This window comes from Ascidiella aspersa, chromosome 7, assembly GCF_963924565.1.
Source record: "Ascidiella aspersa chromosome 7, kaAscAspe10.2, whole genome shotgun sequence".
Lineage (NCBI taxonomy): Eukaryota > Metazoa > Chordata > Ascidiacea > Phlebobranchia > Ascidiidae > Ascidiella > Ascidiella aspersa.
Window position 1 is genome coordinate 3,143,389 of NC_139453.1, and position 23,022 is coordinate 3,166,410.

Genomic DNA, 23,022 nt, shown 5'->3' on the forward strand with positions numbered 1-23,022 from the left:
ATAAAGCACAATAACGTCGAACAATTGTGCGCACAAAACAATGTCGACATTATCATACAGAGCCAAGAACACAGGTATCAGGCGACACTCACTTTACACCTGGATTTCTTCGAAACGGTTTAAGGATGTAGTTGTTGTACAACATTTGTCATTTCTCTCGTTTTAAGATTCTTCTATTGTGAATGATTAAATGGGGAAATGCAACACCGATAAGTAAAAGGCCTGCTTTAGTGCAAACCACAAATATTTGTCGCCGTATTGCGATGTTGGTTTACAAATGCTCCCGGATTGATTCCTGTAAAATGTTGCGCAAGAATGGAAATTAACATCCAAGCTTCGATTTATGGCTTGTAAGTCGTCACTGAACCTAATTAAATCACTTACAAGCCAATTCAACTGAGAGGTTGAGATACGATCAAGATTGGCGCTGCGAATTTTTCGTTCAACGTTTGGTAACGCTTGGTTTGTAGCAACGCGTCCCACCAACCGTCGGAAGGTTTGGACAAAGAAGAGCTGAAACGTGATTCTTCACAATGACTGGGAACAAATATACAACGCGCTGTCTCGCCATCCCTGGAACCTGAAACTATTCAACGATAGCTGTTTTCATTTTGGCGGTTTTGCCGTTAGAAACGCTACTGTTCAAAAATAATTTAACTGAGAAGGTGAGATACGAGCAAATTGGCGCTGCGAATTTTTCGTCCAACGCTTGGTAACGCTTGGTTTGTAGCAACGCGTCCCACCAACCGTCGGAAGGTTTGGACAAAGAAGAGCTGAAACGTGATTATTCACAAAGACTAGGGACAAATATACGACGCGCTTTCTCGGCGTCCTTGGAACCTGAAACTATTCAACGGTGGCTGTTTTTATTTTGGCGATTTTGCCGTTAGAAACGCAAACGTACAATATGAGTTTCTCTTTATCTTGGATACTCTCGTAATAAAGTAGTATTTAACTTCGCTATGATATCAAAAGGGTTTTTTACGATCTTGACTTTTTTTTTGAACGATTATAGATAAATTATTTCTTTGCACTCATGGGCGTGTAATAAAAATGCACACAAGCGCCAGGGCTGCGGAGTCGGTTAAAAACAACCCGAGTCCAACCTCATCCGAAAAAATAAAGTCGAGTTCGACTCGGCAAATTCGCTCATTCCACCGAATACAACTCCGAATCCACTTAAAGCCTATATTTCACCCATTTAGTTAATTAAAATAGAGTAAATTTCCAGCAAGCACTCATAGGGTTGCAATACAACTCATCCACTCACAATCTGTGACTAGGAAATTCCCACCATATGCTATTCCATCTTTGCAATTGACAGTTTGTGGCCTTATTAGAGTTTCGAATTTAGTACTGCGCACGTCGGACTCGGGACTAGGGCAGTCTTACTCGAGACACGAGTCCACAGCCTTGAGCAAAACCAGTGACACTTTTTGTATTCCGTTAAACCAACGGCAACAAATTGTCAAACATAAAGCACATATATTGCCCAGTTTTACCTCCTTTGAAATACCATTGCGTGCCAACACTAAATAATTTGTTGAAGTTTTCAATCGCGGTATTCTTGGATCCCAACGGTTATTTTGGTGTCACGTGCCGCCTTAAAATTAGTCAGAATTAGCAGTTCTTCTATAATAATATGTTTTTGTTTAACTTCAGCATCAATTTAATTATTTTCCTTGAAACGACAGTTTGACGCATATTTTTATCGCACAAAATTTCGACAAAACTTGCGATTTAAAAAAGATATATTTCGAATTCTTTTAATTTGTTCTATGGGTTCGCTTTCCTCGATAAATTCCTGTCAGTCGCGTTCGTTGGTGAAAAGAGTCAAGGGCAGAATCGTCACGCAACGGTGGGTTTCTGCCGACGTGGCAAGTTCCTGTTTTGAGTTTCTGTATCTCAAACTTTACCGAATTTTAAGTAAAAAGTCTACTTCCTCTTACGTAACTAAACTCTACGCCAGGGTTGAGCATTTATTTTTTTTTACCGCGGGCCGCATCAGAAAATAAAAATGTTGTGGAGGGCCGGGTCAAAAATAAGATCTCGAATAAACCCAATATGACGTCATACTTCAACGCTATAACACAAATAAGCTAACAAACTTTACGTTGGGAGTGGTGCGCAAATGCGCATTTTAAGTCTAATTCAAAAGAAAGATCAACTGCGACTATAGGCTATTTGTGTTAATTTAGACATAAGTGGATCGAGCAGATAAAAATGTACATTGCTTAATTTATTGGCGTCAATTGACCCTAAAGCCAAGGGTACAATACGTAATTCCGCAGAAAAAAACTTTTTTTTGCTTTTGAGGCTTTAAGTTTCCGACGTGTCACTTTAGGTACAATTGGCATATAACCAGGGTTACCGTACCGTGCTTATTTCTAAGATTTGTGCTTATTTTTGGTGCAGTGTCTTACAAAACACTAATGTGCTTATTTCTAAGAAACGTGCTTATTTTAGAGTTGTGTGCTTATTTCTTATTTTAAGAAAATAGTCTTATTTTAGTTTTTTAAAGTGTTTTTAATCAATTCCATTTTGACCAAGAGTTTTTTTGTTTTTTTTCAAAACTCTTTGCTGCGACGGGGAGTGAGAGACTATTTACCAAGTTCTTTGGCCCATATTACAGCAACAATGCATTATATTACATATAATAACAATGTGCTACGATTGTTTTTTTCTAAAAGTACATTGTAATGTAAGCTATAAATAAGTGTAGTAGTTTGCCTTTAGTAAACAAGTTAACTTTCGGCTTTACGTAAGGACTGACATTTTAGGTTTAGGCATACAGCGCATTTTTTTTCGCGCTTCGCGCGATTAAGTTACGTTTTGCGCATACAAAAATAGGACTTTTTAAGTTTTTATTTTATGACATTATTCCTGATAGATTGGATTTCACCATCGGAATCCTGGATCTGCTCCTGGTCTTTAGTTTTTGGATAGCCTGTTTTTTTTTTTTGGTCTGAGCAGATGGTAACCCTGCATATAGCAAAGTCGATAAACGGCATACATTCGACCGAAGTGCGAAAAGTATATAAATGTTAGGATAAGTTTGTTAAACTTTCGTTGGATAGAGCACCATTATGCGGAGGAAGCTTTTTGTATGTATAGATGCTAAAATTGCGTAGAACTTACGAGAAAGAAAGACGATAAAACAATTTTCATTTTACTATTTGAAACAGGCTAAAAATCTAAGTTTTGCGGGGGCATGACTAGATCCATCTTTGAAAAGATTGGTTAAGATACCGCACAACCAATCATGTAAAAACTCGCCCTTGTTTTGCTTATATGTATTTTAGTACAAAAAGGCCGCTGGCCGGATTAAATTGCTTGTCAGGGTCTGCTCTAAGCGAAACAATGATAAACACTTCGCCCAAAGTTGCCGACTCCGGCGAGTCTGGCTCCGACTCTACATCCTATATTTGACCCATCCAACTAACTAAATAAGGAAGACATAAAGCAAGTCAACCACAAAACGTGGTTGGAAAATATTGTGCCTTATGCGATCAATAAGGCAAAACTATAAGAAGTTATTTAGACAATGGTAAGACAACAGGCCAAATTGGTTCGTTGATGTCCCAACACTTACTGCCACACACCGTGGGTATTGTGCTCGCCGTTTGTAATTAATAACTCTCACGCGATCTCAATTCCATACCGAATATTAAAGAGCGACTGAAAAACAGCAAATACTTTGAAATAGGGTTCGAAATAATGTGATTAACTGGAAATAAACGTTCAGTTTTCACGATCTTCTAATTCAATTGCTAGTATCTGCCATTCCATGATGAGTGTTTACAAAAATAAAACAACACAACAAAATAGCGACGTCGTACAAATGTAATATAAAAGTTGATCACAATCGTTATCCAGTAGCAAAATCAACATAATCGCCTTTAAACAAAATGTACAGTCAACCAAAACATATAAAAAAACACCTTTTATTGCAACGTTCAAACTCATTTTTTGGCGCCTTAAATTCAAAATGCAATAATTTACAAATATCGTTGCATATTCGGCGCCCGACAACATTAACATGTATGCGGGCTTCCATTCAACTTTATCACTTCGTATTTAGAAATGTTGCTAAAACGTCAATATTCATAACCACAAAGTAAACTACTGCTTTTTAACCGGTGCGCCGCTGGCAAACAGAAAAAAACATATGAATTTTATGTAATAAACTGTTGCAAGAAAATCCGGAGAATTGCGAATATAACCAACAAATTTCGCGCTCACCTTGCTCTCCACGTATTTTCGTTTCTTAGTTTATGTCGTGCGACCCTCAGTAAGACTTGACTACAGCACAAACTATTTTCATGCACTAAATACTCACGTTAGAATATGTGAAAGCGCATATTGAGTAATACCTTGAACAGAGTAAAGTGCACTCTAAACTCACTTAACATTATGAAATGGCAAACTTCCAAATACATTTATTACCAAACAAATGTCTACCAAACAACAATCGATGTGGTACTGCATTTGTGACCGTCAAAACTTTACTCTCATTTTATTACTTGAACCTGGTATACATGCTTATATTAGTACAAATCGTATTTAATTTTTTAATTTGTTACTGCAGAACGTGTCTACAGATGCAAGAAATGGTTAAAGACTCGTTGTAATGTCCAACTTCATTTTCGCAATACACCTGTTTTATCGATTTTACACTAAACACCTTTTAATCGATTCAAGCATTTATATATAAAGTAGTAATGGGTTTTTGTTGGTAGTAACGATTAAGTTATTATTAACTGCATAATTATATATTTCTACTTTCAGTAAACGAAAATAATATCTGGAAAACCTACAACAAATTTGTTTCCCTACAAATTCTGGTTTTACTTAGAATCATGAAAACGTTATGAACATTACTCTAGCTGACAATTGTTATGCTGAATACTTGAAGATCGACCGAATATATTCTGGCAAGTTCTTTTTTCTCTCCAGACTCCAGCAACACAAAACCACCCTCCCTTCACCATTTTGCCACTTTTTTAACACATTTACACTAGGTCGGCACATTCTCGCTAAGATGTCTGTCGCGTTACGTCATACAAGCGTCGCGTGACGTTCGATTCATGTCGCGTGTCGCTAAAAAATCACAAATGTTACCTGTTCAAAAAGAAAAGGTTGTAAACTAAAATATTAGGTTTTATAGCTAAAATCTAATAAAAAGTAATTGTAGTCAATGTTTTGCTTATTTAAGCATAGTAATGACGTCATTGGTAACGTATCGCGATACTTTGTGCCCACGATATCGGGTATCGGGTATCGTAATAAAATGTCAAGTATCAGACATCCTAGTATTCAGGCATGTATTTTTCCTGGTGTTTAGGGATGTATTTAAACCTTGATATTTGCCTCAATTTTTTTCGTTCAAGGATCAATAGGAAACGCACCAGCGGTAACCGTACACTATGTTGTTGACTGCTGTACGATTGACCCTTTTGGAAATCAGTATATTTATAAATAATCCATTATACTTTAAATCAGACCGGACTGTTGCTATCACCTTAGCCATCAAGATACAATTTGTTTTCATTCTTTGTTTTTTTCTTAGGTTTTGACATTTCTAAGGTATATTTCCAGCTAACGTCACCGTGCAGTATTTTCAACCTTTCTATGTGTCCACTGAATAGCACTATGTGGACTCCGACTATCCATATTGCAATTGTTTGCCATAAAAGAAAATAAACACATTTACTTTTTTTGCGCTTTTGGCAAACGTTTTAGGTGATTTCGCTGCAAAAGCGCCAAGTCCGCTCTAACTAAGATAAATATTTTGCCGGAACATTAGGAGGTGGCACCAGGCAAATTCTAGTGGCTTGTTGAAATTTCGGAGCAAAATGCGGCTAATTTTATTGCTAATCAAATTTAAAATAACTCTCAAATAAATCTAGTTGTCCAAGTTTTGCGCCAGAGCGCCAACTAGTGGAGTAGCAGCTCTGAATGAGCCATTATACACATATTAATAATAGCTTACTCTAAACATTTTAATAATACCTCTAATGTGAAACATCAACTGACAAAACAACCTTAGTAAGACTGCGTTCATAATGAAGTTGCTTTTAAACTTACAGATTTAGAAAGCTTGTGGCTTATTCATTGCTTTCGTTTAAAACACTTAAAAATACAAATGAGATTTGTTGTAATAAGTCGATTTGAACACATTTGCACAATTACAAGCAACCTATGGAACCAACCAAGGGTTCCACTACGAACCCCACTTAAGTTTTGGATGGGCCATGCCCTCTGAGGCTCAACCCTGGCTACGCCTATGCCCCGTTTGCCCTAAGTTACATTTTCAGGATGTTGTTGATTTTAACTAGATCGCGATCATTTCTTACTTTGTATTACGTCACAATGCAGTTAAATTTGTTTTTTAAGTTTCCTTTTGTTTGTTTAATTTGCTTCACTGCTCTTCACTTTTTGTCCTATTTAGTTTCCTGCCGTTACACCTTTACGTTTTTATCTAAATAAAGTCTTTTAGAATAAATAGCAACTCAATTTTCAGTCAAGTTATGATTAAAGCATGTCAAATTGAATATAATTATTTGTCTAAAAAGTAAACGTGTAACCAAAAAACTGCTAAACTCGTGCGAATATGAGCAAAATCTCAAGGAAAAAATAACATAAACGCAACATATAGCAATTGAATTGTTTTATCTTCCAAAATTAAGATAAATAACCAGAGTTGCAATGACTCAAGTCAATGCTTGGACCACGCGGTCCGTTTAAGAACTTGAATAACTTTGGCGGCCGCCGATTGATCGGGTCGCGCGATACGAGCACCTCGTGCGCTCACTCACGCTTCAAGTGACCGCTTTTTCCAGGTCATTTCTTATGGCGGTGCCGCCGGGTGGCGACAAAGCGCGCAACGAGTTCGGCCGATGCTGGTGCCTTAAGTCAAGACTTAAGTCTTTTCGAGCAAGATCATTATACTGGCTAGCATGTCCTTCAGATTTTATAAGTTTGCTTAAAACGGGGTTCTGGTTTTATTTTACAGCTTGTACCTAGCATCTTTTAAATTTATGGTGCTCTGCACCCTTGATGGAAGATTGTGACCACACTGGACACGCTGGACTGGTGTCTTTCCAACTTTTTTCTCATACCGCTCCCTGCGTTGTTTTCTTAGTATAAATTTGGAATCAACCTCCTTGCAAGTTGAACACTGGTCACACCTTGTACAAAAACCTTGCATGCAGAAGATCTAATGGAACATCAGTCTGTTGGTTCTTTACATGTAATAAGACTTGAATAATTACAAAAGTTGCTCACCGTTTAGCAATTATTGAAACTTCTGGTGATAGTTTCGGTCCACATGGGTTGGCCGCCACTGTTATATAGGGGACAGTAATACTAGACTCAAGAGTGACACCTTTACATATTTTGTACTCCGAAACAGAGTACGAAACATCGTAAATAGTGGTTTTTGTAACATCAATAAGTCTGACATTACTTTCTGGTGATGCACCCCACTCATAATAACTGGCATATAAATTTAGGTTCATGTCAACTTGAACATGAAACTTAAACTGATTATGGCCATCTTCCAATTTAAATGAAACAAAATCAGATTACACAAACTTTTTCCAACCATAGGGGATTTTTTGGGTTTTACCAACAAGATTAGCAAACGAATGATTTATGAATAGTTGGCAAAGTGCTTCTCGCCATAGGAGCAGGTCGTTCTTTGGGTTGAGGCATGCGTGTTTGATTGCAAGTCTCATTAAACTAATTTGCCTCGGCAATCAACCTCGCTATTGCTTCAATAAGTTTTTGCTGTTGTCTGATTACAATTCCACACAGTTTGTGTTGGCTATTGTGGGCAAACCGGCTAATGCCGGCAAGCAACCACTCGCTGTCTTGACACGACTAGACTGGATATATATTGATATAAGTTTCGCATATACAAGTTGAAAGTTTGCATGAAAGAGAGAAGGCGACACGAGAAAGCGGAAATGATTTATAACCCGGTACCTTTTGGCAGCCGGGAACTTTAACAATAACGCGTTCACACAAGTGAAATACTTTTATCTGTTACGGAAGTATGTGTCACGATATAACATTTATCATGTGTGAAACAGCCGAATGCCTTGTTCTCAGAATGACAGCGAGTGTTTGGTAAAAGGCGTAAAAAAGTGACAAATCATAAAATATTTGATAAATATGACAATTTTGATAATTAGACAAGAAATAATAAAGGGGCGCATGTTTTTGTTGTTCGTTAATTACTTAAAACGATTAATTAAACACGTAAAAATGGCCACTGCCACCACAGATACTCGGCCGCTAAATTTTTGGCCAGGGTGCATATAAAGCCCTGGCTGTTTGTTTCCTTGTTTGTGTTGTTATGTTTTTTTTGTTTGTGGAATGCTCGTGGAGCGTTGGTCGCGAATTGTCCGATCATTGAACGCGTTTGCGCGATTGTTTTTTATGCTTCAATTCATGCTTCTTCGACATTTGTTTCATTGTTCTTGTGTGCCAGGTGGCACGCTTCTTTTGTGTTGCAACGATGATCTTGACGTCAGCATTTGCTGATTGCTTGAAACATCGTTTGCTTGCTGTTCGAACTCAATGTTTGCCATGACAGAGCAGTGCTGTTTCGCTTTTGCCGTCGAAATTTGTGAAGCATCTGGGGAAAACCCCGTTCGGTGTTCTTTTGAAAACCGATCCGCGCCTTGCGTTTGATCTCTGCAGCGCCCAACGCTTGTTTGTGTTTGTTTCTGAAAATTAAAATAATTTTCGGCAGATATGTTGTCCAAATATTGGGGAGTACACTGTGGCAATTTAGGCCATTCAACACTTACACTTTGATTGCGAGTATATTCTTTACTCTTTATATATATCAATTTTTTTTTTTTTTTTTTTTTTACATATAGACGCTTTAGGTTACATTTCAAATGCACACAAATTACAATTCATAATTACTCACATTACACATCTCTTTGCGATTTAATGAAATTACACATATATTATAGCGATTACACATATTTTTTCAATCTCGGTTATTTGCGATTAATGGGCGATAATTGCAACGATTAGGTTATAATGATTCACACAAGTTGATCCAGTGCTCCCGATTCATGCAGTTCTCGTTATTTATTGCTCAATTACTTCCTCCAAGTCAATTGGAATTTCATTTTCGTTTTGTGCCTCAGCGATTTGTGGGTTTCTATTGAAAATCGGGAAACGGTGCTGAAAATTCTGCCACCGATTCTGTAAGTGTGGTCTTAAAGTGGGCCTTAGGCGGATTAGACAATTCCTTATTGTGGATATTGTTAGAATTAGTCCCCATGACAAGGATAATATTGTCAAAAATGAGAAAATGGCATTTAGAATTGGATTTGTGACCGTTGATAGTAGCATTAAGAAACTATTTCTTAATAGTTTTTCAGGATTCGCGTGCAAAGGATTTGTTATTTGATTTGATGATTCATTGATTTGCTGGCCTTCTATGAAGTATTTTAAGCGCTCTGTTTGCAGACTTGAGGTTCTTAAAGTAGCGATTATTGCTTCTAAATCGTTTGCTTGATTTGAGTCATATCCTAGAATAGTTGACGTCACAGCAAAAATATTGGCTACCTGAGTTTCATTGATGGGCATTAGTGTTGGTGAGAGTTGCATCACATCGTTCGATGCATGTACGAGCGTGTAATTTAGGAAAAGGTAAAATATTCCTTTTATTTTGAAACGTAAGATGCGATTGGGTTTGTACGTTTCTAAGTGAAGGACCATGGTTGATGCGTAGCCTGCAGTGGTATACTGAAAAACCTGCTTTTGGGGTTTGCTAGAGTCGCGACCTCCTACTTTTTCCAAAAGTGGCCTCGTGGCAAAATAGCCACCGTAACCTAGAGACCGCTTTAAACGCAACGTTTGGGGGGAACAAGCTATCTCCGTAATGGTGTCACCTGTTCGTGTTGCGAACCTTTGTGTCCCTGTGAGTATTGATAGTATCTGCGAAGGGAATATCGCAGCTTGATTTTTTTAAGCTTAAAGAAATGAGACGTTGAAGTTTGCACTCGATAAATAGCGTCGCGATCGACGCATTGAGATTTTGCTGACATGGGGCCCAGTGATGTGTTGATATTGAGAGGCTTTTTATTTCCAAACGGTAAGGCATTCCGTTGTCGGAGAAATGTAACGACAATGTCGTATTTTGCACAAATTTTATTTGCGGGCATTTTAAGTTGCGAGGGGGGTTGCCATATGAAACTGATATGGTTTAACTCGCAGTGTCCGCTTCGGACGTTGCAGTGCGTTAATTCCTGGTAGGGCGATATTAATTTATCGTTTTGATGGTCGTAAAGAATTGTTGAGCGCGTTAACACGGCGTTGGTTATAGTTTCGTGGGTCGTAGTCGGCCATTTATATTCGTATTTCGGGCGGTTGTGTGTTTTAAACACACCTTCCTTGTTTGGTTGTAATTTTCCAATGTTATTTGCATTTAAGCTTTTATTCCAAAGGTCGCATTTAATAGTTGATGGCGTGTTGTCATAGTCGGTCGTTTCAGAGTGCGTTTTTGCACCGAAAAAGTAATGCGTTGTTTGAACTTTCGTCACTATGCGTTGGCATGTGACCATGGGATTTTTAGAAAATGGTGATCTGGTTTGTACACGGCCACACGGCAGCGTTTTACTGTATTAGGTGTGTGTCTATAACACGGAGGAGAAGATTGGATATCATATTCAGCCTTTTTTAATTGAGGGTTGCACACTGGGAGCACTAGAGTAAGGGATGCATTGAAATTATTTACATAAAATATTTAAGACATTACAAATGCGAGTAGGGTTTATTCCTAAAGTCGCGTTTAAAGACTTACACGAATTGAATCATATAGTTTGCAAGTGAATGAATTACTATGATTTTAAGTACTTCCGTTATAAATGGTGAAAAACGTGAAACTATGAAAACAAAATTAAGGAGGGGCAGTTATTTGTTCGGAATTAAATTCTATTGATTTTTAACATTGAGCAACATTTCCTTAAAAATTTTGCATATTTTAGTTTGCACAATTCGTTCAATGTTAGTTTTAAAATAACGACGCATCACAAGAAAATACGCTTTGAAGTTGCTGCTTATTCACTATTGCTTTCAACAAAAGGCAGGAAATGGGGTGTTCCTAAAGTTGTGATTTGAAAGCTAATGTTTCACGTGTGGATAAATCATTATGCTTTTTGATACGAGGTATTTAAACTCGTGTATAAACGCGGCTGGGTGATGAGAGAAAAACAGACAAAAACCCAAAACGTACCAATTGTTTAAAAGAATTCGGAAATTTAACACAAAATTATTTCGTGCGCAACAAAATTAAGTCGTGATTCACAAGTTTAACGCTTTGATTTCAAACTATTGAGCTCCAAGCACATAAATTAAGCTCTTTTAAAATTTATCAAAAGATCGTGCGGTCGACGTTTAAGCTTAGACTTCATAGATATAGACTATACATAATTTGCGAAATGCGATACATAATGGTTTGATAAACAGTCGCATAAAAACAATTTACAGACCTTTCAGTCGATATTTTTACTTATTATATATATATATATATTAAAAGTATAATAGATTTTCACCTGATAAACTAGGCAGAATCGCAGTTATAGTGAAATCCATAATTCCGTTTCGTTTTCCATGATTCCAAACGGTGGTGATGTCTTTATCGGCAACGCTTGTTTATATTTAGTGTTCCGTAATCCAAGCAAATGCTTTGCTGACGATATGGAGCGTCTTTCGATGTATCTTTCGACGAGATCAATTCTTCCAACAGCTAGCTTCTTGCAGGTTTCAAACATAATAGTTTTTAGGTGGTCGCTTGTAGGTGGTTCGTTCGTCACTCGGAGGGCATCAATTTGAGGCATGCGTGTTTGATTGCAAGTCTCATTAAACTAATTTGCCTCGGCAATCAACCTCGCTATTGCTTCAATAAGTTTTTGCTGTTGTCTGATTACAATTCCACACAGTTTGTGTTGGCTATTGTGGGCAAACCGGCTAATGCCGGCAAGCACAACCACTCGCTGTCTTGACACGACTAGACTGGATATATATTGATATAAGTTTCGCATATACAAGTTGAAAGTTTGCATGAAAGAGAGAAGGCGACACGAGAAAGCGGAAATGATTTATAACCCGGTACCTTTTGGCAGCCGGGAACTTTAACAATAACGCGTTCACACAAGTGAAATACTTTTATCTGTTACGGAAGTATGTGTCACGATATAACATTATTCATGTGTGAAACAGCCGAATGCCTTGTTCTCAGAATGACAGCGAGTGTTTGGTAAAAGGCGTAAAAAAGTGACAAATCATAAAATATTTGATAAATATGACAATTTTGATAATTAGACAAGAAATAATAAAGGGGCGCATGTTTTTGTTGTTCGTTAATTACTTAAAACGATTAATTAAACACGTAAAAATGGCCACTGCCACCACAGGGTATTGAATTACGAATTTGTTTTATTGGTAATTATAAATTTGGAATTGCTCCATTTTTGAATTCCCTTCTATTTCCTCCTAGATAATAGTAAAAAAAATAATAATAATTAATTTTATAACTTAAAAAGATTACCATAGAGCAAATGTCTAAAATCCTATTTACATACCAAATAATTTTCTTTTGATAAAAATTTTTAACTACCGAAAAAAAAAAACTTGCTTACTTGATATCATATCAGGTGAATGAAAGTGACTAGAACAAATCCTTTCAGAATCTCGTTTATATAAACCCAACATATGGCAGTCGTTCCGAAATCTTAATATAATCTTTTCCAGGTTAGTTGCCCATTCAACTTGATCATTTTTACAAAACTTTTTGCAAGGGACATGAAATAGAGACACAACAGGTGCTCTATTGTCACAGTTTGGCAGACAGCACATTTGTGACATAATTTTTCAATGGGGTTTATAAATACAATTGGGAAGATTTAAGTATTTCTATCATAAAGAGTAATATTAGGATATAGTTAACTGATACAAACTATTGGTACAACAGCGTTTATTCAGGGACTATTTTACAGGGCCAAGACACATTTTTGATTAGGTAACTTGGAGCCTGTAAGGGATTTCCACAATAAACTCTTCACATAAATTGGAATTAAAATAGTTTCTTGAGAAAAAAATTGGGCGCTGGTCTAGAATCCTACCATTTTTTTTACAGTAACGAAACGAATTGTGCAATAAAAAAAGCAACAAGAAATAAATATGGGAGAATAAATATAATAAAAAAACACCCACTAAAACGCTCACCCTTACCCAAAGGGCAATATCACCCCCAGACAAAATTGTGGTAGGATTCTTCTTTGAATATTTTAATTTTGGCTCGCTTCGTTGTGGTACGATTTTGGTCTAGAATCCTACCACAGCGTTAAAACAGTTATTAAAGCAAAGCACAATATTTTGATCAGGGTGTTGGTTAGTGTTTGGTTGATGGCGTATCAAGTATTATTGTTATTCATTAACAATATTGCTGATTAACCTACCAAAGCCCAAACGCTAACCCGCACCACACCCTAACCCAAATAATGTTCGTTGTGGTAGTATTATATACCGCGGCTAAATGACTTAGCCTGAACTCAAATCATAGTTGAAAAGCCATGCCAATCTGTTCAACACTTTTTTTGGCGATCCTAGGCAAAAAGGTGCTTAACCCTGTACCAATCAGAGGCTGTTGATGGCACAAACAGAACTACGAGTAAACGAGTCTACTCTAAATTTTGTTGTTTCTTCATATGCACCTGAGCGTGACAGACGACCAAACAAATTCGCCATTTTCCCCAACTTTCCACTCATTGGTTTAAATCTCTTTGAGTCATTTGACGTTTAAACCTTTTACCTTTCCAGGCTTTCGACGTTCTTCGTGAGCTGCAGCCGAATTTTGCGCATAGTTGCCATTCTAGATTATTTTAATCTAGATTTAGATGTTTTGGTTTGAATCTAGATGTTAGATGTTTTTTTAGATTATTTTAAAAAAATATTGTATAATCTAAATTAGTGACAGATTCGCTATTGACGATAAATATTTCAGTAATTTCAAAAGATTTTTTTTGCAAACTGAAAAAAAAAAATGATGAGATATAAAATCGAAATTTCAGTAACTCGACTCGTCATGTTCAGTAAATGTTTTATAAAGCAGAAATCTTAAATCTAAAGCATCAAGCAAGCCCCTTTATGCAACTTTATACGGCATTAAGCCTCAGGTCAGGCGTTGATTAAGCTTTTATGTTGAATTTTTGTCCAAAAGTATTGAATATTTTCAAAAATCATCTTTAGATTATTTTTTTTAGATTTCTCCATAAAAATCTAGATGTTTTTAGATTATTTTTTTGGTAAATCTAGATGATTACTGTGAGAAAAAAATGGCAACTATGGTTTTGCGTCGAACCTCGAATTTGTTTCGTGCGACCTTGGCGCTGAAAATCTTGGCTTGGATCAAACTTCGAGGGAGATTCTACAGAAGAAGTGCCAGGTTTTCATCCATTGCGCTGCAACACTCAAGTTCAACGAACACCTCATGTTAGGACCACTTAAGTTCAACGAACAAATCAGGTTAGGGCACTTAAGTTCAACGAACACCTCAGGTTAGGGCACTTAAGTTCAATGAACACCTCAGGTGAGGGTACTTAAGTATACACAACGTCTCAGGATTTCCGATACTTTGTATTTAATTACGATCTACTTTTGTTATTTGATATGTTCTGCAAAAGTATTACGCTTTCAAAATAATCAAGCTACTGGGCGCAGGTCTAGGATCCCACAACGAACATTATTTCAGTTAGGGTCGGTGCAGCTTAGCGTTGGGGTTTGGGTAGGTTAAGCAATTCTAATAAAAATAATACTTGATCCACCCTCACCCACACACTAACCTGCACCCTAACACAAATATTTTGCGTTGCTTTAATTGTTTGAACGCTGTGGTAGGATTGTAGACCAGCGCATACATCTGATTCTTAAGTGTGCATGGGCGCTCCCAAGGGGTTACCCCCGGTCTGAAATAAAAAAATGCGATTATTATTATTGTTTTAAATTTTGTTGCTTCATATGTAGTAACTCAGTTTTGCTAAGTTACTAATGCAATGATATTGATTTGTATATAAATGTCTACTTATAAAATCGTATGTACATTTTAATATCACAGTTACTGAATTAAATTATGTGTAATTCATAATGCCCCGCATGCTTGTTAAGTGTTAATTACATGATGGTGTTAAAGTATACCCCTAATTTGTTTTTGTCTGTTTAGTCTGCTGCCGTCTAAAAAAGCTTATTAACCACTGGTTATTTATTAATTTCTACAGGTTGGCCTTCGAAATAAACGTCCAGTGTGTGAGGAGGCTTCTCAAAATATTTTGACCTGAACGAAACAACCTCCAAGCATTCGTTCACATCTCCACAGGTGTGTATTAGCAATATGCAGTGTTACACAAAAAATTTTAATTTTGCTGTTTTATTAAACGATAAAGCTTTCAAAATCACATTTTTTTTCAAATGCTTTATGTGATTAACTTTGTAAATTTGTGCTAGGTTACTCTATTATAGGGTAAATATACCCATATTCCACACACTAGGCCGAGGGTTACCATTTTTTTTCCTGAAGGGTGGGTAACTGTTGGGCCTGACCATCGCAGGTCGGTTAACTGTTGGATGTACGAGCGCAGACCAGGTGTAATTCTTTTGTCAATATTTATTAACTTTATTAAATTATCTTTAAATGAGGAAAATTAAATAATCATGTAGCAAGCTAAAAATTGTTGTAGAGTTATAAATTTCATTCACTACTTACAATACTTTAAAAAACAGTTACAAAGATTCCGAAATTCAATGTATCAAAAATAAACGAGCAAAGATAGACCTGTTAAACTTGTTGTTTTTGTACATGGTGTGGCATGAAATATTTTAGTTTTTTACTGTGCCACAAGCTGAAAAGTTTAGAAACTACCGATTTAACTTCTCCCCCATCCATGGAATTTTGTCACGAGAAATTGTAATTTAAAGCTTTTTCCTACCGATATATTTTTGTTCAAGGATAAGGTTAAATATATTTAATTAAAAGCCAGAAAATTGTTTTGACGTTGTAACTACCTTATAAAGTGCTATTGCCATACACTTTTTTTGTGTAAACTATAATATATATTTCATAAAAAAAAGTTTTTTTTTTAAATCTAACTTTTTTATCTATATGTAAGGCATTGTATTGTTTAATATATAGAGAATTTTTGTCCAGCGTATGTCCATTGCAACCGACAAGAAAACGATGAAAAGCTTTACGATGTTGGAATCGATTACCTCGACCTCGAGGGTTCCCTCCGGTGGATGGGCGATGACCTTATCACAAAGGTCACACTGCAACTTTTTGGCAAGAGGTAGGTGACCATATTCGCTAATTCAAAGCGAAATTAAAGTCATTAGGTTAGTTATTAGGACATTTTGACAAAAGGTCACTTTGAAATAAATGTTTGTTTTACCCTGGAAGTGGCCCAAGAAGTTAAGAACTCCTTTAAACTAGGGGTGACGAAAACAGGGCCCGCGGGTTTTAGGAAGCACATATCTGTGGGAACATTTTTTTTTAAAATGAACATCACAAAAAGTCGTTACAGGTCAAGGCTAACAGACGTACATCTTAGTATGCAGTTGAGAGTTGCCACATCAACAGTTCGTCCTAATATCAAGTGCTTAGCAAAGCAAAAATGTTTCCAAATTTCTCATTGAGCAACAAAATTCATTAAATGTTTATTTGTTATTTTTTTTATTTCATATTTCCATATTGCGTTAAATAATTTCAGCTGTATGGTTCGCATGGGTCGATTAGTTTGGTTTGATGAACAATTGTTTATGATTTTAACAGGTTTCATAGTATAAGTAAACAGTTGTACTCAGCGCCGTCAGCGGTAACTGACAAAGCCGCGACAGCAAATAGGTTTGTCACCCCTGCTTTAAACCGTGTTCTTGCCAATATAAGGACAAATACCAAGTTTTAAAAGTGTTGCTAGGAGAAAACAGTGCCTAAAATACTTTATACTTAATGTGCCACAAGCTAGAATGCTTTAACACCACATATTTAATATGCACTGCCTGAGATACCTTGGCCATTAGACCTTCATAACACTTTTCTCTAGTTTCCACCAGAGACTACTTGGCAAATTTTTTTTATAAATTTATTGTTTTATTAAGTCATATTTTGACGTAACTTGAAAACTGTCAAGCAAACGAAAATCTAAAAAAAAAAAAATTCGCCTCAGAACAGGACCATACAAACTTTCTAATAAACAATTTATACATATCACATCACACAAATACAACATTTTTCTAAAATAACTAAGCCAAAAGCTTCTAAAAAAGAATAATTTTGTATCAAAATTCCTCTCGTGACTTTTATACAACATGCTGCGTTTTGGTTTTATAGACCGTACACTTACACGGTGACTAAGGCCTCTGGTGTAATAGAATTACTGGTTTAAAGTTGTACATAAACGTTGCGTTTTTGCTTCAGACCGACCACTTACACGCTGACGAAGGCGCTTGCTGAGGACGTCGTTGCAAGAGAAGGATCTCATCTTCCAATCTGCATCGTCAGGCCCAGCATGATAATACCAGCTTACAAAGAACCTTTGCCGGTAAGTTTCTAGTGTAAGTATAAGTTTGATGGTTTCAGTCCAGAAATAATACAAATGGTTCTAGCCTGACCTCTGGTTTGCACAAAAATCCTTAGTGGATTGACTGAATCGGTTAGTCCAGTGGTTCCCAACGTTTTATGGTTTACAAAACCCATAAGAAACTATAAAATACCTACTTGAATTTCTGTTGAGTGGATTTCTGTAGTGTCACTAAAAACGGAACTGGGACATCGCAATCAACTCTATGCATGTAGGAAAATGTCATTTGATTTATTGTACCCAAATCATACACAAAGTTGTATTAGGAGGCTTTCAAATAGAAAAAAAACTATGTTCTTAAAAAATTTCAACTTCAAGCTTTGAAATTGCACCTTGAAACCACTGGGTTACTTAAGGCTACCAGTGTACTGCTTAGTAGTATTTCAAATTTCACTGCATTATAGTCTTTGATATCAAAAATTTCTGCTTTTTCTCCAGGGTTGGTGTACAAACGTGTACGGACCCACCGCTTTCATAATAGCGTACGCCAAGGGTGTGCTTCGTTCTGTGATTGTCGACAACTCCATAACCTGTGACCTCATACCGGTCGACTTTGTTGTCAACGGCGTGATTTGCGCGGCGATGAAGACCGCTTGTGACTCAGCAGAAAGAAGGTGCTCGCTCGGCTACGAGAGTGACAGTGCAGTTTCATCGCTTGGGGAAATTGGCTTACAAGGTTGTAAATACAGATAGATTACAAAAAGTTGGCGTTTTTGTTCATATCCGCTTTTGTTGTAGTTAGATGGAGAATGAATATCAAAGCCCATACAGAAGTAGGTTGCATTTTGTCATCTGACCATGTGAAAATCAACAAAGAATTTTTTTAAATTTCCACAAAATGCTACTTAGTTATACACGTGCCTTGATATTCATTCTACAATTTACTTTGTTTTAATTTGTACAAAACTATTTTATGCTTGAGAAAAAAACGCTTGTATCTAGCCAGTGTTTGCATTTATTACCACTAATTTTGTATTAATTTGATAAATAAACCCCTGTTCGAAAACATGTAAATTTTTTTTACTTCATTGTTGTTGTGTTCTTTTTGTATTTTGAGTCCTGTATAAAAAATCTGTTCCAAAACTGCATTTTTACTCTAATGTAGTCATTCTATATTACCAAGAGGTTTTCAGGCTGTTTACTATGAAGAACTAATTCCACCTATATTTATTGTTGATCAATTTAAAACTTAACCGGTTAAACATGAATTTCCAGGGGATTCATCTTCGGACAATGAAAGCACCAGTTCCTTTACTTGCGACCGAGTTCCGAGGGTCAATGGATCACTTCCCATCTACCATGTCAACTCTGGCATCAAAAATGGCCTTGCTATGGACCGCTTGAGTAAGAATGGACAACTTTAACTAAAAGTGTTACATCAGTAAATGTAGGTTTTAGTGTTTCTTAACCAATGGGAAAAATTGTGTTGCCATGTTGATTTTGTTGGGTTCCAGGCTGCAGAAGTTCACATATCTAAAATTGTTCAGTTAAGTTGGGCAAAGTTTTGCCGAAGGGAAAATTTAAGGCAAAGTCAAAGATATGGATCTTATAAACAAAAAAAAAAAAAAAAAATTGACTTTATCTACCTTATGGTATTTCACCTTTGCACTTCACAGTTTGTGACATTATCAGTTTTGAAATTTGGTGCTGTGCACATCTGGCTCGGGACTCTTATGTTTGTGTAGTCTTAGTTTAGCGTAGTCTTACTCAATCCGGAGTTCGACTTTCACCAAATGTCCTGTTTCTGCGATTGCCCAGTCCGGATCCGACTCTACAGCCTGTATTTCACACATTTATTAAACGAAACTAGGTAGATATGTTTAACATACCACTCGTAGTGTGTCATATAATTCATTAACCCATAAGGGTAGTCTAAATTCTAACTTAAACCCCGTGTTCTCTACTCCAGCAAAATAAACCGACTCTGTTGAGTCCCGACTCCACAGCCCTGGCTTAAATTCATCGTTTACAATTTGTATTTTTGTTTCCAGTTTCACTTGCAAAGAACAATGTGGCAGAGAATCCAAGCGACCCATTCCGTGCCCCTTGGGTGTTATGCACGAATAACAGGTAAAATAGATTCTTTAGTTTTGCTTTTGTGATTGTCACATTTTATCAAAAATTGTTAAATATAGTTTTCCAAAAAAGAGTTTCTTGTGCGAAAGCTATTAAATACAATTTTTTTTATATAGTGCCACCTGATTACTTTATTTAACATAAAGAGATATAGTTTTCATTATTGCAACGCTTTCGGCAAAGGCGTGTTCATGGATTTAAACATTTAATTTATTTATATGCAGAAAGCTGTACGATCCCACCACCTTTTATTCGCAAACTATTCCTGCCCATGCGATGGATGCCGGTCTGGCCCTTATGAGGAAAAAACAAAAGTGAGTTATACTTGAAATAAAATAAAGTCCAAGCAGAAGCTGAAAACTCTAGTTTGCCACCTGTGCCTTATTGTGGATTGAACAGTTTTGAAATTTTTGCTTCTCTTGAAATTTTCGTTTGTTGAATCGTGCAATGTTCTGTCTAGTTTTTTTATTATTTTTTTTTTAATATTAAAGGTAATAGTCTAGATGAAACTTTATTTTATCATTCAATATCTAGCTTTTTGTCAACCTGTCTTTACACCTCTCAAACTGTTAGGATTTAAACTTCCTTTATTATGTTATAACAATTGTCTGTTTTTTTTTCAATATGACATCAAATTGGATTACTTGTTTGAATGACTATCACCATTTAGGCAAGAAGTCCCAGTTCACAAAAATACTTTATTCTGAACCAAATGCTACGCTAATTCCACAAAATATAATGTTTAATTTCAGAATGGCAAAGACTTCAATATTTCTTTATTTTTTCAGAATGGCAAGACTCAATGAAAAGATCATGAGCGCCATGGAAGTGATGGAATTCTTTTTTACGACAAACTTCAAGTTCAGCAACACGAATGTCGATCAACTGCGTTCCTCACTGAATGCTGAAGATCAAAAGGTGAAATATTACAAGGTCTTCTAGTTCAGAGCATCTAATCATGGGGTTAAATTTGTGTGTTGCACGTTTGTTACAAATTATTTGAATCTTTAAAAGCGTTTAAATGCCTTTGAATTGATTTGCGTATTGAAAAGTCTTTGTAGAACGCAAACTGAATCTGTAAAAAAGAAGATATCTCCTCGCCCCAATACACGTTAATGACGACAAGGACTTCAAGTGGTTGGTAGCAATATACTTTAGACTTTCTTGTCCGAGTCATAATTAGTCATTTATAAGTTCTAGACTAGTTATTAATAGAGAAATATATTTCGCCAATCTGGCATCATCAGTCTATGAAAAAAGCCTTATATTTTGTGGAACCTTATTTTCCCAACGTTTTTTGAACAGTCTTTGAATTAATTTTATGCTCGGTATAAGTTATGTGTTCAGAAAGTGCTGTTAAAAAACAATGACATTAACTGACGATGATACAAGTGTGAATCGAAACGTCGTAATCAAGATGATGTGGATTTACTCGACCTTTTTGGCTTTAAAACTCATTATCAAGCTATTTGTTAATTGTTTCTCAGGCTTACAACCTTGATTGCGGGGTTTATCAGTGGGAAGATTACTTCACAACTTACATCGCCGGCTGCAACCAGTTCATTCTAAAGCAGAAGAACAACGATCTACAATCGAAACAAAAACTAACCAAGTAAGGAACTTTATGCTTGTGGAGCTTTTGTTTAAAACCAGAAATTGTGATCTTATAAATACTTTCATGTTTATTTGTGACATGACACTGTAAACGTAAAACAATGAATTTTTCTAAAGAAGATTCGTGGTGACTTCATTAGATCACATTTTCCACCAAAATATCGAAATCCCTAGAACAGTGGTCGGCAAACTATGGGCCGCGGCCCAGATGTCTGCCGCGAGTTACTTTTGAGCAGCTGAGTGATATCATGTAGTTGTGGGCCGCGTGATAGCCGTACATTCATTGCACTTTATTGTAAATATTGGTGTGGCATAGAATTTTTAATTTGGCTCAGTTTGAAAAGACTCGCGTGCCCAATGTGGTCCTAAATGCCTGTCCAAATATATTTTTGTCAACTTTAACTATGTGTAATTAAAAAAATTTTCTCGCTATGCGCGTATATTCTTCGTTGTATAGTATGTTTTATAATATGGTATGGCAGAGTTTTGGGCATAAAGGCGCCGTGTAATATTTCACCTAAAAATCAAATATTCAGAATCCGACACTGCTTCGTAGTGATTTTAGTGGGCCTACAATAGCTCTGAAAAAAATACTTTGGGCCGCGACAAAAAAAGTTTGCTGACCACTGCCCTAGAATTCGTAGTGGTTTCATTAGATCACACTTTTTTCGCCAAAATATTGAAATCCCTAGAATCTGCCTTCATATTTGCTCATATCCTAGTTTCGCCGATTCATCACCGAATTTCCTTTTTATCTAAAACTCTATTGGATGGTTGGGCCCGTTTTTTTATGTTTTTACTTTTGGCTGTCCGATAATATCAGATTTATCGTATCGCCACTCGCTACTGGTCCGATACTGACGTAGTATCGGCGCCAAAATGTGTCCATTTAAGCTTTGTTTGTGGTTTTATTAGAAAGTATTACACAAAAAGTTAAAATAAACAAAGTTTATTTATGCGTTTTTTCTTAAAATGCGATTAGATGGGTGAGCCCGTTTTAACCGTGTGTTGAATTTGTTCAGATTGCGTTTTAATGTTAGTCGAAACCTAAGAAGATTAGTTCACCAGAAAACATTGCACAAAACAAGATGGCTGAGCCCGTTTTAACCGTGTGTTTAATTTGTTCAGATTGCGTTTCAATGTTAGTTGAAACCTAAGAAGATTAGTTAACCAGAAAACATTGCAACTTAAACAAGATGGCTGAGCCCGTTTTAACCTTGTGTTTAATTTGTTCAGATTGCGTTTGGTTGAGAAGTGCTTCTACTCGGGAGCTGCCTTAGGAGTTTGCGGACTCGCCGTTGCAAGTGGATTGACGAGTTCGCTCTGGCAACTCACAGAGTTCATCGGCGACTCACCCGCCCTTCTATAACTTCAAAAGTATTCTCTTTGCGTTCGATTTTATCGCAACACGATTCATTGTGTTTTACATAAGCCACGACTTGCAAAACCTAAAGTGGGTTTTACCTTTAAAACCTAAATCCACTACAAACTGTATCTAAATATCTCAATATTAATAATTTTTCATGGATAGTGCGTATTTAAGTCTAAAACGATTGTGTCTATGCATATATTGGTAATACAAATAATTTCTTTTCCAATATTACAAAAAGTTTCGTGGCTCACTTGACATTCTCTCGGGGCTTACAAAGAAGCATTGAGCGGTTTTATTTTCCCG

The 23,022-nt window shown here is 36.4% G+C and overlaps 1 pseudogene; it reads left to right on the plus strand.

Annotated features, from left to right (window-relative positions):
• The first annotated feature begins 40 nt into the window (after nt 1-40).
• LOC146137287 (fatty acyl-CoA reductase 1-like) lies at nt 41-22,716 on the plus strand (annotated as a pseudogene).
• Nucleotides 22,717-23,022: the final 306 nt, after the last annotated feature.